This window comes from Siphateles boraxobius, unplaced genomic scaffold, assembly GCF_051911475.1.
Source record: "Siphateles boraxobius isolate OS27281-9 unplaced genomic scaffold, OSU_SipBor_1 1, whole genome shotgun sequence".
In the NCBI taxonomy this organism is placed as follows: domain Eukaryota; kingdom Metazoa; phylum Chordata; class Actinopteri; order Cypriniformes; family Leuciscidae; genus Siphateles; species Siphateles boraxobius.
In genome coordinates, this window is record NW_027508699.1 from 23,045,869 (window position 1) to 23,061,926 (window position 16,058).

At 36.9% G+C, this 16,058-nt stretch overlaps 1 protein-coding gene across 3 annotated transcripts in view; it reads left to right on the forward strand.

Annotated features, from left to right (window-relative positions):
* Nucleotides 1–9,586: 9,586 nt before the first annotated feature.
* The window catches only part of dlgap1a (discs, large (Drosophila) homolog-associated protein 1a), a 126,521-nt gene continuing 120,049 nt past the window's right edge, over nucleotides 9,587–16,058 (forward strand). For all 3 annotated transcript variants that reach the window (XR_013203692.1, XM_077229415.1, XM_077229424.1), the window contains exon 1: nucleotides 9,587–9,720. The gene's annotated coding sequence lies outside the window, so the exon portion shown is untranslated. The remainder of the gene's footprint in view (nucleotides 9,721–16,058) is intronic.

Here is a 16,058-nt window from a genome sequence, read left to right on the forward strand (position 1 = left end):
AAATAGGAGAAGCATCCACCTGCAGTTGATTATTATCAACTGGAATTTTGAGATCGCAATAGGCGTGACGGACTATAATGCGTTAAGAGCTCGCTCAAGTACTGGGGAGCTAAACCATTTAGTGCTTTGTAAGTAATCAGCAATATTTTAAAATGTATACAATGTTTAATAGGGAGCCAATGCAGTGTTGACAGAACCAGGCTAATATGGTCATACATCCTGGTTCTAGTAAGAACTCTAGCTGCTGCGTTTTGGACCAGCAGTAGTTTGTTTATTAAGCGTGCAGGGCAACCACCCATAATAGCATTACAATAATCTGGCCTTGATGTCATGAACGCATGATCTAACTGTTCCGCATTTGTCATTGAGAGCATATGACGTAATTTATATATATTTTTAAGATGGAAAAATTAGGCTTTTCAGATCCTAGAAACGTGACTTTCAAATGAAAGATTGGTATCAAAGAGCACACCCAGGTTCCAGATGATTTAATGTAATCATCTGGTTTTAACCATTAGCCATCAAACACAGCACATCTAGGTTATAATCTGTAATCATATCATTAACAATTAACAAAGGGATTGAATATTCAGCAACCCGAGCTTTATCATTTGTTCATCCGTAATATATCTGTTTTTTATTTGTTGAACATCAATTACATTTTTACCCTTAAATGGGTTTAGGAGTTGTTTATATGTCCAAATTCGGGGAACAGACACAGGGCCAGATGTACGTACATTTGCGAACGCAGCGTTAATATCGCCATTGCCAAGACGCAGAAAGCGCTTGATGTGAAACGGCAGTGTTCGTGTTATGTACTAAACCTGCAGTTCATCAGGTAATCAGCGCCTGTCCCCACCCACTATACCGTAAATTACGTGTATTTAAACGCAGACTGCGATATTCCCACTGCTGATGCTATGACTGTTTGAAATGATCCTGATGCCAATAATTGTAATGTAGGGAGGAGTTTAAGAACTGCTGGAATGGAATGTGAACGCTGAGTCGGAGATTCGATGTCATCTTTGATTTTTTCCAGTAACTGTAATATTGCGTAGCTGCTTAATCTGTAACGCTTAATGATTTTGTTTTAACTCATCTGAAAAAGTGTGATTCTTGTGGCAAAAATCTTTTCAGCTCATCTCCTTAGCCTATGTCTTCATCTTGCTCGGATTACTGCTGCCATTTCACCAGGAGGCATATGCCAGGAAACCCACTTCCTAAGTTACACCTGATTTTAAAAGGCGGAGAATTTTCAGCGCTTTCACCGGCTTTTTCTGTACATAACGTGGAATCCATAATTAGGCGCCGTTTACGCTTCCCCTCCTATCTCTTTATGTGACATTCCACTTTCCCCTTGACCATCCCATGAATGCCTATGCATGACACGAAAAGCGCATTTTGCGATTTTCATTTCCCGCGACAGGCAGTCTGCGCTTTCATCTCGGTGCGTCCCGTTCGTACATATCTCGCCATGGTTTTATGCGCACTTTGCGAAACAAATATGTCTGAAGTGGGTACAAAAGCGATAGTACATCTGGCCCACAGTCTCTATATGATTATATCTAGGTGAAAGAGTCTCTATGTGATGGGATTTATCTGACCTCAGTGACATGAGACAGCTAGCAGACGGTCGGTTTAGCCAGTCTGTCTGCTTCCTGACCTGAGCCCCAGATTGACATGTTTGTGCTCTAAGACTATGTGCCATATTACTAGAGAGAAGAGCAGCACCATCCCAGGAGGGATGAATACCATCTCTTTTCAACAGGACAGGTATGCCCCAAAAACTTTTCCAATTGTCTATGAATTCTATATTATTTTGCGGACACCACTTAGACAGCCAGTCATTGAGTGAGCACAGTCTACAAAGTATCTCATCACTCCTGTGAACATAAAGGGGGGCAGAGCAAATTACACTGGTGTAATAGTGTAAAAGACAGGTAAATAAAATACAAAATTAACATTATAAACACTTAATAACACAGGCTATGCATATTTTACTTCCCCTTACTGTAGCCTTTGTCAAATCCTTAAATGAATTGTATTCAGAAAACAACAAGAATGAAAAATAAGTAGCCACGTATAATAAAAATATACATAGTAGCCTATAAAAATAGCCTATTGTCCCCTTTATTACAAACAACATTTAGCCTATTTTAAACGCCAAGCCTAAACAAATTTATTTGAATCTAAACTGAAACTGTACCGGTTGGGTTCGCACATCTCTTATTCGGTCCAACTTTCCATAATTGCCATGTATCATTTGGATGCTATTAATGTAAAGAAGACTTTGTACTTCAGTCGAGTCCCTATATACACAAAGGCTAAATCAGCATCTTCAAATTCAAGGGAAATGAGTTTGGAATAGCAGCAAGTTATGTCTGACCGACACAGTCTATTGTACAAAAGACTAATTAAATTAAGCAGAATAACTTTGTATATGTTTGTTTGACCTTTACTTTAATAATGAACAGGGTGCGATGTCAAGTTAGCAATGCCAGAAGTGAACTGATAAAAAATGTCGTGTAAGCACGATGCGCCGGCGCCATCAGTGGGATTTGTTCCTCAGCTGGGGAAATAACTTAATACTCTGTCGCTTAATACTCTGTCATTCCAAACAGTAAAATGTATATTTTTTTGTATATTTTGTGTACATTCAAAATTACTACAAAATGCCATGCCTTTGAAAAATAAAGAAAACAACATGATGCGCTGCTTTAGCGCCATCTCCTCCATCTCCATCTCCTTTAGCTCCATCTCCTTTAACATCTTTCTGGCGCACACCAAAAATGAATCAAAATACAGCGAATAGCCTTCTTGGCGCACCTACTTCTGAAAGTCAACATTTAGATTATTTGAAGTAAAATGGATTATATAGGCCTAAGTCACTTAGGAATAAATCACACCGTGCTTCATGACAAAAAAAAATTAGACTTTACAGTCCGCAAAATATAGGAAAATAGCAAATTATTTCATGGACCCCCTGGCACTTGAGAAATGCTGGTCTTCACAGAAGAAAGCCCTGTCTAGGCTTTTCCCTGGTACGGGTTGTGTTGAGCCATCCGTTAGTCTGGTTGTTTGATGAGAAAAAGTTAAAATGTAGTTGCAATAAACGAGATAAGAATCCGCACATCAGCTGCAGCAGCGGAGGACTCTAATTCTGCTGTGCGGAACTGAGAAAGAACTGATGATGGAACAGTTTGATCTTCGGCTGACAAATCAGAGGAAAGGGGCGTTTCATTCCTGCCCACGTGTAGTAATCGAATATTCAAGTTGTTAATTTATTGTCTGAATTCTTGTTTTTCGTTTTTTCGGAAAAAATGAAAAAGCAACTGTTCTCATTTTTCTACTTTCAATATTAAATCAAAAAAACGACTGAACCGGATTCTCTGATTGGCTGTTCAGCTTAGTGAGCGAGTCAGTGCACGAGAATAATAGCAAAACAGCAAGCAAAGAAGTCAAAACGGTAAAAACATGAGCGGAGTGAAACATTTTTTTTATAATAATTGGTTACATTTATAGCGCTTTTCTGGGTACTCAAAGCACTTAACATAGAAGGGGAAATCTCCTCAACCACCACCAATGTCCAGCATCCACCTGGATGGTGCGAAAGCAGCCATATTGCGCCAGAACACCCACCACACACCAGCTTACTGTTGGAGAGGAGACAGTGATGAAGCCAATCAGTCAAGTGTTTAGCAGGATTGATATTCAAAACATTAAGCACGCACTGCTTTGTTTATGGTTTGTGTATCTGCAGCCTGCAGCATCGGTTGCCCTTTTTGAAAAAAGAATATAGATGAATAGGGAATGTGACGTCACTCCGTGTTGCATTATGGGTTCGCCGCCATATTTACAGGATTGCGTCCTATCCCGCTGTATTTGAATCATAGACAGTAAAAGAAATGGACACAGCAACCCCCTTGATTTCAACAGAGAAACGTGAAGCCCAATTAGAAGCACTCACTTCCTGATGGCTGAGCGTACTGCACAGGCTCAAACTGAGCTTGACGACATAGATGTGACGTGAGCAACCTGACTGACAGTTGTAAATCTTCTAGTACCTGTGCCACATACCGAATTATTTCCAATTCCTCAAAAAACGTTGTTGAAATATTTTGTCCCGTTGCTTTTATGGACTCTCTATCTATGGGCTTCTCCCTTGACTTTATTTCTCTATGTCCCCCCTATTACCTCATAGACAGTAAAAGATTGCCTGCGAGCTTCTCCTCATGTCTATACAGTAATTTCTCTACTGTGCGACAAGGAATATTGTGTATTCCTTGATGACTAGGAGGATAGTTGATGAATGATGTTGTTGAATTTGTGGTTCATGTTAGCAGATGATAAAGCCAGGCCACATTGCATGAATCAAATTATATTTATTTTGTTTTCAATTAACAATTTGCTTTGATATTCTGTACATCTTTTTACATGCTTTTTTTTTTTTTTTTTTTTTGCATTTCTTAAATTTCACAATGAAAAAAAAAAAAAAAAAAAAAAAAAAAAAAACTAGTATAGTGCTACAAATACAGGTCTTCCATTTGATTCATACATTTGAGTGAGTTACATAACAAGTCCATTTCCACCATCGTATTTTACATTTATGTGCTTCCAGTCTCAGGTCATGGGTCAATTTTCCATTGCACATATTTCTTCCATGATATTCCTCCATTGGTCCAGACTCAAAGGTTCACTTTTCAACCAATTCCTCATTATAACTTTCTTACTTGATATCAGCATCGCTTTGATTAGATAAATGTCTTCCCCTTTAACAACATCTTTAGTTAACAGGCCTAAATACAGAGACTGTGGGTCATTCGGTATTTTGTAACCCAAACTTTTTTCCATTTCTGTTACAATAGAATCCCAGTAGGGGCAAATTTTTATACATGACCAAAATACATGAGAGTGATTGACATTGACATTCCCGCAAAGTCTCCAACACTGTTGTTTTTTTTTTTAACTGTTTGCTTTTGATGAGGGGGGTAATAAAGTATCTCACCAAGTTCTTCCAGACAAATTCTCTCCATTGTCTAGAGCTAGTAGAAGTTTGTTGTAAAAGACAGATCGAATGCCAATCATCCTCTGACAATTTGAGTTTTACATGCTTTTTTAAAATGTTTGTGAATCAAGTTTTTATATAACTGCTTAATAAATAATTAATTGACTTATCTGTTTCTGTACTGATTGCATCCACAGAGACCCTTTAAGTACACATAAACTGGGATGGGCAAAGATACACCAAACTATTTTAAAATAAACTACCAAATACCCTCATTTTTACATGTGTCAACATTAACTGATGACAATAAGCCACAGTTGTATTTAACAAGTTTCCCCATCTTGTGTCATTATAAAGTAATTTACAACAATTTTTTTCTTGCACAACCTATGAAAACATATGTTGAAAATAGCAAGCTAACATTAACAATGAGAGCTGCTTCTCAGGTCAAATAGCTAGAACATTATGTACAATGGTAATCAACTTAGCATAGGCTAGTAAAACGAAGACCAAAACTAAATCATATGTATCAACGTTGTTTATCGCGGACAGTTTGTCCAAATAATGATTTTTGGCAGTGGCATTTAGTTTCTCCCGGTAGGGTCCCTTCTCTTTTTCTTTAAACATCTCCATTTCTTCCGTTCTTCTTCAATTTTATTCCTCGCCAAAGGTAAATAGATATCGTGCCTGTAAAGATGGAGCCCACGTCCCATAATGCAACACTGCGTGACGTACCTTCGCATTCCCTATATATCTGCAGAAAAAGGCAGTTATCTCATTTATACGCAGGCGCAGAACATGCATTCTAGCTGACAGTCGCCTGTAGTTCTCCGTGTGTTCAAGTGCAGCTTTTTCCCCCGACACGAGGTGACAACAGTCGGCTTTCGTCAGTGCTAGTTCTTTGGTGTCGGTTTGGTGTGTCCCGGGTTTTACATGCAGCGTCAAGATGTGCAGACAAATCCACAAATAAGTGGATTCCACCTTACTACACCTACTGTACTTAAGACAATCACATAACAGCCATTTGCGCTGACCAATCATAGCACGCTCTCACTCCAACTAATCATGATTTGCTTTACAATCAGGGCGTTTTTTCTCCAAAATAACCTAGCTCAATCATCTGTATTGGCTCAAACAGGAAATATAGCTCAAAGTGCCCCTATTATGTGATTTTAAAGTTTGCTAATTTAGTTTTGGAGGTCTCCTATACAACAGGTTTACAAGAAGAGAAAACACCACACATGATCAGATTTTCAACCATAGTTCTGAATGTGAACACAGGAAATCTGGCAAAATCTCTCAAGACTTCAGAATAAACACGGCAGACATTGGCAGGAAGAAATTGCTGATAGTGTTTGGAATGCTTTTGACAATATAGTGCCATAAATCGACAAGCTGATCCTTCATCTCTGATGTCCATATCCATTTCACTCTGTTCTGTGTGAATACTATTGCATGACTGCGGTGGTTATGCTTCAGTCTTCTGTCAGCTCGCTTTCTGATAGGGTACAGTTTTGTTCCACCTGACAATCAACAGAGTATGTGTGCATTTGTTCTCTGGGTTCCCCCTACACATCAGGATTTCTAATCTTAAATATGTTGAATATTTACAACTCGCGATCGTGGTGACTCCGACGTTCTTCCGAGCAGGTTTGGTCACTCTTAAAGGAGTAGTTTACTTTAAAATGAAAATTACCCCATGATTTACTCACCCACAAGCCATCCTGTGTATGACTTTCTTCTTTCAGACGAATGCAATCTGAGTTATATTAATAAACCTCTGACGCTCCCAAGCTTTATAATGGCAGTGAATTGCAACCATCAGTTTGATACTCAAAAAAATGTATCCCTCTAAAAGAACTCCACATGGCTCCGGGGGGTAAATAAAGGCCTTCTGAAGCAAATTGATGGTCTTTACGCTAGAAGTAAATGTGGGGATCCACAAATGTACAAGAAGCAATTCACAATTTACAAATGTGTTCAGCGATTCACTAATGCACAGAAAGCGATTCACAAATGAATGCCAGGCAGAGTTGCGTTTGACATAAAATTGCAAAAATCTAATTTTATTTATTTGTGAATTTTATTTAATAAAAAGTGAAACTCTTTACATTTATTTGTGGATCTTAATCTATTTATTTGGAATAATGCAACAATTCTAACCCCATAATGATGGAACTTAGTTTTTATTTTTATTATTCATAATGGGAAACAATTCATGTGTTTTTAAGAGTGGAATGTATAATATAGTTTTACGTAAATTATAAAATGGAGCAACAATAACTGTTTTTTTAAACAAATAAATAATATGCATAATATTATTCCCAGTCTAAAGGATCAAATGATCAAACAATGTGATGGTTTATCATTCTTTCTTTAAGTGGCCCTCATATGAAGGCCTTGTCATTTGTAACAAAAATATTAAAAGTTAGAGGACATTATAGATTAAAGCATTACTATGTTAAAGAGTATGTGATATGAGGTGGAGTTTTACCTTCCATGCGAAAAAGGAGAAAGCTCATCAAGCCGTTTGAATGCTACAATATAAATCAGCAATGAAAAGGAATAAAATAAGCTCCTTTCATGTCATGGCTGTAAATTTGGCTCTGCAGGATCAAATACATGCTGAGTCTAACTAAGAAAAAGAATGGCAGCAGCAAAACGAGCTTATGAAACCTCTCATTTGGTTCTATTCACTTCTCTGATTGGATGCAAGTGACATGGGCTCTGTGAAAGGGCCAGATCATTTTGACCATCTACAGACAGGCTATGCAGCAGGGTCCCCCCCACCCCCATTTCACAGGCAGAGATTCACCCATCTCAGATACTTTAAGAGGGAACAATGTGATCTAATTGGACAGCTCCTTAAAATGAATGTTATTTTGATGCCAATTATAACATGTCTTGCAGAGATTTTGTATCTTTAGGAAGATAATGTTGGTCTTATTTTTAGTTCATTTCAAAATTTCTTTACTGATTTAATGCTAGGCTAACTGAATCATCCACATTTCATTCTTTAGGAATATGCTGTTTTGCATTCTGCAAAAGAACATGTTAATTCAAACTTTAAAACATCTGGGGTCGGCTGCATAAACTTAGCACGTTGGTAAGACTTTGGGTGTTTCTCAAATGGAAGGCTGCATCCTACTGAGACTGTGTCCTTCCTAGTTCAGTCCTTCTGAGGCTTGTAGGCTAGCGTCCTCTAGTAAGAGCGCATGGTATGTCACACATGTTCCCACCCCTGCGGTCACAGCACGAAAATACTATTAAAGCTTAATTTTGGAAAAATACTTTGCATTACAAATCTTTATATAAAAGATTATCTTTTTATTAATGCACTAGAGTGAATGACAGCCGTCTGTGGTCTCCCAGTGGCTTACATTATTGTCAGTTTAGTGTTAGTGATTAATTTACAGCAAAACAAAAGATAACATCTATGCTTTCATGTCCGAAAACAATATTTTTGTCTTACTTGTCATAATAAACTATAAGACAAGCTCAGTATCGACTCATTTTCCCTCTGTTTATTTTCATGATTTGGAATGTGTGCAAAAGATTATGGGTGATTTAAGGCTGTGAAGGATACATCCGATGCATCCTTCAACACAGACCGAAGGATCCTTCAAATTGAGATGGCCTTCAGCGACGTCTGATGATGTGACAGCCGAGATATGCAGCCTTCCGTTTAAGAAACACCCGGTGTCTTAAGAACTAGTTGGACCAACTAGCAGTTAACCAAGGGATAATCAGTCTTACTTTTCCTATTCAAATTAGAGGATGACTATCTTTTTTATCTAGCCTTTTTAGATGACTAACCTTTAAGTCAAAACAGTTTATGCAACTGGTCTGCATGTAGCATAATTGATGGTAATATATCTATTTTGAGATACTAAAGGATACAAAAAGAGAAACGCTAAAATTATCATCTTGCTTCTTGGAATTAAAGTAAGGCGCTGTGACAACGTAATAGAATGATGGTTTGTGATGGAGCGTATCCGGATGGCAAAATCTAAAACCTGGCATGGATCACCAATTGACAAAAGTACCAGAACAAAGCAAGAGTGTATGTTGGTGGGTTTATGAGCCATATGTCTGGGTTTTAACCGCATTGTGCACAGATTAAAATCCAAATAGTATTCTCCAGGCTGGTCTATTTATGATTTATTTTTAATCTAACTATGGGGTTTTCATGATGAATAAAATAGTAAAAAGCGATTAGGCTATGATGATGATGATGATGATCATCATCATCATCATATAGGCGAATATGATGGGACCGTTAGATGTGACATTTCATTGATGGGACCGTTGACAGTTTTTTTATTTTTTATTTACACAATCTCTCAAATGTTGCTTCACACCTTATAGGCTACATCACATTACATTACAGATGTTAAGAAAGTAACAATTTAAAACCATTTAATTCATGATTCAAAAGATGGACCTCAGATCTCTTGGATTTCTCATAAAAGGATTTTTCTCCGAATCATCTCAGTCAAGTCCACTGGCCATATTCCACGACGTATTTTGTCGGTGCTCCGGCATCACTGAACAGCACACGTACCTCCGCTGCAGCTACACGGCTCGCTGTCAGGTGCGGATCAGACCGACTCCAGTCTCGTTCTTGCGACCACCTCTCCGTACACTGTCTGAAACGTTTAAGGATTTACTTCACCGCTCTGTGTTTATGAATTGTTACTGTTAAAGAGCCTAAGGTAAGGTTTTGTTATTTTGATATGCGGTTTGTGGATTGTTCATAAGATTATATCTTGTTGCAAATGGCATTAATTGCATTGACTGAAACACGCCGCGTGTTTTTTCTGCTGGTCTCCGTGTATTTATCACGCCACTGAGGTGCCTCTTCACAGACGCTGGAAATTGTGTACTGTTTGTTGTAACGTTGATGTTTCAAATAGCTATACACCTATTTTTTTACCGCCTCTGATGTGCTATCGTCTATTTTATTGTAACAAAGACCGGTGACACATGTAGCTTCATGTATCAACACAAAGCACGCGCTAAGAATCAAATTCAGAAACATCAGATGAGTCTGTTTTGATTAAGCTAATTTATTGACAAATTACTTGGCCTCGAACATCTGTTGCTGGAGGAACTATTGGAGGTGATGTGAGAACATACACGGCTGTTGAAATGACATATGAGTCTTATGGTGTCTCTTCTAAACTTGGAATATGACATTTGATCTGAAATTTAAATTTTTCTTTCTTTCAACTTTGGCTTAACTTTTATTATGATAGCCATGCCTTAGAGCTTCAGTTTGAAGTATATAGCCTAATAGGTTTGAGATATATATATATATATATATATATATATATATATATATATATATATATATATATATATACATATAATTTTAACATAACTGAAAGGACGAAACATAATTTTGAAGGGAAAGTTTGTACAACAAATTAAAAATTTCTCATCATTTACTCACCATCATGTAGTTTCAAATCTATATGACTTATCTATATGACTTTCTTCTGTAGAACATACAATATGATATTTTGAGAAATGAGTCTGTGGTTTTGTCCATACAATGGAAGTCAATGCTATAGACAAAACTGTTTGGTTTCCATTCTCTATACCATCTTCTACAGAAGAAAGAAAGTCATTCAGGTTTTTGAGGGAGAATAAATAAGGACAATTTCAATTTTGATTGAATTATATTTTTATATTTATACCTTTTTTCTCTTAGTTTAACTGTCTCTTATCGGTGATGTTTGAAGCATCATAAGATTCTTCTATTGACCAGTTTTATATTGTTAAATTGAAGATGCCAGGGAGAAAGTTTAAATGAAAAATAAAAAAGTTGAAGAAAACAAAAACAACAACAACAACCACCAATCCCCTGACCATAAACAATATGCTCTGCTACCACTATTCAAAACAAATCATGTAATAATAAATCAATGAATAATTGTTTTAAAATCTGGCAGATTCATGTGTGAGGAGGGGAGCTTAAATCTCCTCATCATGTCAATAGGTTGTTTATTGAACTACAACGAAGTCTATACTTGTCAACGTCCTACTGTCTGACATAAATGTAATTTAGTTTTTATGTCTTGCTTAGGGGAGGACAGAAAGCTATATCCTGAAAGACTGTGTGTGTGTGTGTGAGAGAGAGAGAGAGAGAGAGAGTGAGAGTGAGAGAGAGGGAGAGAGAGAGAGAGAGCGAGAGAGAGAGAGAAACTGCGGAGGTGGGTGCATATGAGATTTATTAGATCTGAGTCAGTCCATTGTCAAGTGCCCTGGAACAGTGTGATTATATATTTCACCAGCTTTTCTATGAAGCTTGAAGTAGCGTCTGGTTTTCTTTTATTTAAAATGTACCTAGATACAGACATATTTAAAATAATACATTTTCCATTCAAAATAGCAATGTAATCATGAAATTTCAAGTTTTATGTAAAGTTTGGTTCTCTAACACACGTCGCCTAGTGTGTTAGCCATTTACTTACGTGCCTAGTGCGTCGCCATTTACTTACGTTTTCATACACACTGAAATGTACAATATTAACGTATTGATAGCACCAAAATGTAAAATACTTATGTATTGACAGCTCTAAAACGTAAATGACTTGTGAACTTTACCGACACATAAATTTGTACGTATTCCTATTTATAAATATTTAAATCATTGAATTAATGTTTCGATTATTGTATTCAATTGTCATATTAATGACATGTTTTCAGTTGCATTTATTAAATGCAGTAGTTTACTCATCTACTTAATATGAAATAATAAAATTTCTCTCTGTTCGTGCCTTCTGCCGCAAACTTGTTTTGGAGGATTATTACATGATGTTAAACAAGACTACACTTTAAAACCTTTAAATGAATAACATTTCGGTAATCATTTAACCTTTTTGTAGTATTTAGTTTGTTTGCCGTGAGACACAAAAGGCATTTTCTCCTATTCAGCGACTGACAATAGAACCATAAAATACACCAAAACACATTCATAAAATGCATAAATTGTATTCGCTCGCTGTAATCCAAATCAGATTTTACACTGTACCTCATACAAAACTACTATACTGCCATGAAAGGACTTGCGACTGTAGCACATTGTCATTTGAATGACTTTTGGTACTGCTTTTCACATTTTCACAATACATAAATGATTGTGATTCCTAACTGTAAGTAGTTTTAAGATATTGTTATGGTTAGGTTTAGCGGCTCAAAATATCTGTTTAATTCTATATTGTTACTAAAATTGTCGTTTTCCTACACATCTCTGTCCATTTACGTTTTATGTTTTTCATATTCTGTATAAAATGGGTATGATTAGGTGGGAGTAGGCTTGAGGGATCTTGCATGTATCTAAAAAAATGGTAAAAGGGAAATTATACAGATATCTTTATGATATAAAAGATTCGTAAATAACATTTTATAGCTGTAAAAAGGTAAAATGCTATGTTTAAATGTTGCCGATACGTCCATATTGTACGTTTCAGCATCTATCCAAAGTACATATTTTGTGTCTTTGAAAGTAACTTGTTAATACCTACGGATTAACAATGAGACCAGTCTGAAATTTTGCAGTATACAAGATTATAGATTCCCACCTGGGTGTCTCATATAGTGATGCTCAGTTTCGCCATCCCTGTAGGAAGAGTTGTGTTTGCTGAGCTGTATCACTGCCCAGTCTAGCATCAGTGGGCATGCATGATTATGGCTTTGTTTGGTAATAGGAATGAAATAATGTAATTAGGAAGTGTTCCATTAAGCTCAATTAAAGGCAATGATCACTTTAAAATAATACGCTTGAAGGGCACCTTGAATCTCTGCCTCACTGTTCAGGCCGTGTTCATTTTATTAGCCATTAAGTGGTGCAAACAAAATCCATTCTGTGCAGTAAAGTCAGACACGGTGGTACAGAATGATGTGCGAGATGGAGCAGGACAAGAAGGCCAGCTTGTGAGGAGATGATCATTGTAACTGAATTTGACTTGATTCGATCAGCCGATTTGCGCGAGCCAGTTGAGCTGACACAATTTTGTGCGCTGTTATTTCACATGTTTTAGAAACCCCACTTATTCTCCCTTGGCAGAATTCGATATCCACTGCTATTCTAAATCCCCTGTGATCTCTGATTTTTATAAATTGTTAATGTTTTAATCTTGTAATGCAGTTCACTTAGGCTTGAAATATTGACGCTATAATGTGCATATTTAAAAGAAACAATATTTTGAATGATCCCCTGTTAATAGACTTTAATCAAGAGCTACTTTTTTGACGGGGATAAAAATGTATCCCTTCCAGCTTGAGAAGATTTATGATCAGATTAATGTCAAATTATTGTAAAATATAAGCTTGTATTTCTTCAAAGAACTGTTCCTCAGGATTCAACCGAGGACAGTTTGAGTCCTCTTCGCTTCCATTAAGCACACTGCCTTAAATAATGCTAATAACACTGGATGTTTTGGAGGAAGGGTGTAAGTATAGGGTGCAGAATTAGCTGCAAGACTGTGGGAGTTTGCATCTTAATGAGGATAGCTGTGTGATTTTCCGAGGTTTGCGGCCCTCTGCACTCTGAAACAGGTGGTATTTATGCTGCGGAGGTGGAGGATGATTCACTGAAAAATGTTGTGCCTTGTATAGCACTGCTGTTACGTCCCTCAAAAAATGGACGTGAATCACTAAAACTCAGTTCCGCAATGTATGTATGACGCACACTGTAAAATGGGGATATGGAAAAGGAATGCACTCATATTAAGTTATGGTTGTCTACTGAAATATGGATGATTATTTAAAATTATTTTCTATTTTGTCTGAATAAAATGGAAAAAAATCAATCATTTTAAATGCATTTATGTACAGTATGAAAACCTATAGCCTATTTATTTTGAGATTTGTTTTTAACAGTATTAATAAATTGTAGTGTTAGTGCAAATTAAATCATTAAAGTGTAAAAATATGGAAAATAGAACATGAAATATTTGGTTTCAGCCAATGTGCAGCAGCGTTCAAAAGTTTGATTGGTAAGATTTTTTTTTTTTATGGTTGAAAGACGTCTCTTATTCTCACCAAGGCTGCATTTATTTGATCAAAAATGGAGTAAAACATTAAAATTGTGAAATATTTTTACAATTTTAATTACTTTCTTCTCTTTTTCAATATAATTTATAATAAAATGTATTCATGTGATGGCAAAGCTGTATTTTCAGCATCATTACTCCAGTCTTTGGTGTCACATTATCCTTTAGAAATCATTCTAATATGATGATTTGGTGCTCAAGAAATATTTTTTATTATTATCAATTGTTGAAAATGGTTGTGCTGCTAAATATTTTTGTGGAAATTGTGATGCATGTCTTACAGGATTCTTTGATGAATACAAAGTTAAAAAGAACTGCATTTATTTAAAATAGATTTTTTTTTGGTAACAATGTGAAAGGCTTTACAGACACTTTTGATAAATTGCATGCATTCATGCATCCAAATTAATTTATTTGAAAATAATCATACTTATTTTTTTAACTATAGTGTATCCAATATTGTTAATACTGATAAATAAAAATAATCTCTAATATTGGCCAAAAACATATTGTACTTATATATTGTGTACCCCTAATGTCCAGTTTTTACCTAAGGAGTTAAGTTATTTCTTAATTTTGAGCCACAACAGTTGAAAAATATTAGGATCATATACAGTATACTTCAGTAAACCGAAAATTACTTTGCTTAAATTGATGCTGTTGACATAATAGAGTATTTGCCCCAAATCCCCAACAATGAGTTTCACCAACTCCTCTGCACGTTCTCACAGTCTAGCACATAAGCCTCCTCTCATTTTCTCAGTGCTGCATGTATTGTTGAACACACACATACACCTGCCACAGGTCTCCCCCCTGAGTACTGTACTTTGTCTGGGCCTACAGTCCCAATTCACTAGTACAGGTGTCTCCAACCCTGCTCCTGGAGAGCTACTGTCCTGCAGATTTTAGCTCCAACCCCAATCAAACACACCTGGACCAGCTAATCAAGCTGTTCAGGGTTACTTGATAATTACAGGCATGTGTGTTGGAACAGGGTTGGAACTGAATTCTGCAGGACAGTAGCTCTCCACGAGCAGGGTTGGAGATCCCTGCACGAGTATGTTAATGTAGGGCAGTAGTACCATAGCAGGAGAAAAAACAATGTGCTGGCAACACTCGTGTCGTGGATGGGGAAATGAATGGAAAGGTGTTAGCTTGTTTTACTATGATAGCTCTGCAGCTGTCTTTCACACTCCCCTCAGGCTGGAAATTGACTTGTCCCAAAGAAATGTCTTTAAGTGCCCCTAATATGCTTTTTCAGATATTACCTTTCACACAGTGTGTAATGTAGCTGTTTGTGAATGTATAAGGTCTGCAAAGTTTTAAAGATCAAAGTGCATGATAAATAAAGTTGTCATCCAAAAGAAAGAATCGATGCTGAACTGCCGAAACGAGGCGTCAGTGATTCCAGTCCCTGAGTCTTCCATATCATTCATACGTAACAATGTAACAAATGTGCATAATGCTAACTAGGGCTTGGTATTGAGTTCGATACTTTTTAGGTACCGACCGAATTGCCTCGATACTATCGAGTATCGAAACATGTCTTGCTCTTCGGTACCAAATTTCGATAAGTGATTAATCTCTTCAACGTCATTGAGCCAGTAAGCATGCAGCATGATTAGGGTGACCAGACGTCCCGTTTTTCCCGGGACAGCCCCGTATTTCCACTCTAATTTTAGTGTCCCGACTTATTCTGAAAAAATCATGTTTTGTCCCTTATTTCATGGTTAATATATATATATATATATATATTTTATATATAATAGGTTTCGTTTCCGAAAGGCTAAGTGAATATATATGTTACGTTCAAACCGTGTAGCGCGCGCATGACAGAGAGGGAGAGACCTTAGGCTTGTTTGAGATGCGCCTTGCCTCGCCTGAAATGTAGTCGAGAGTAGGCGGCTGCAGTGAGAGGAGGAGTGAAAAAAGCGCAGGCAAGCCGGACAGTTCTCTCTTCTTGCAGTGGATCTGACACCTGCGAGATCAAT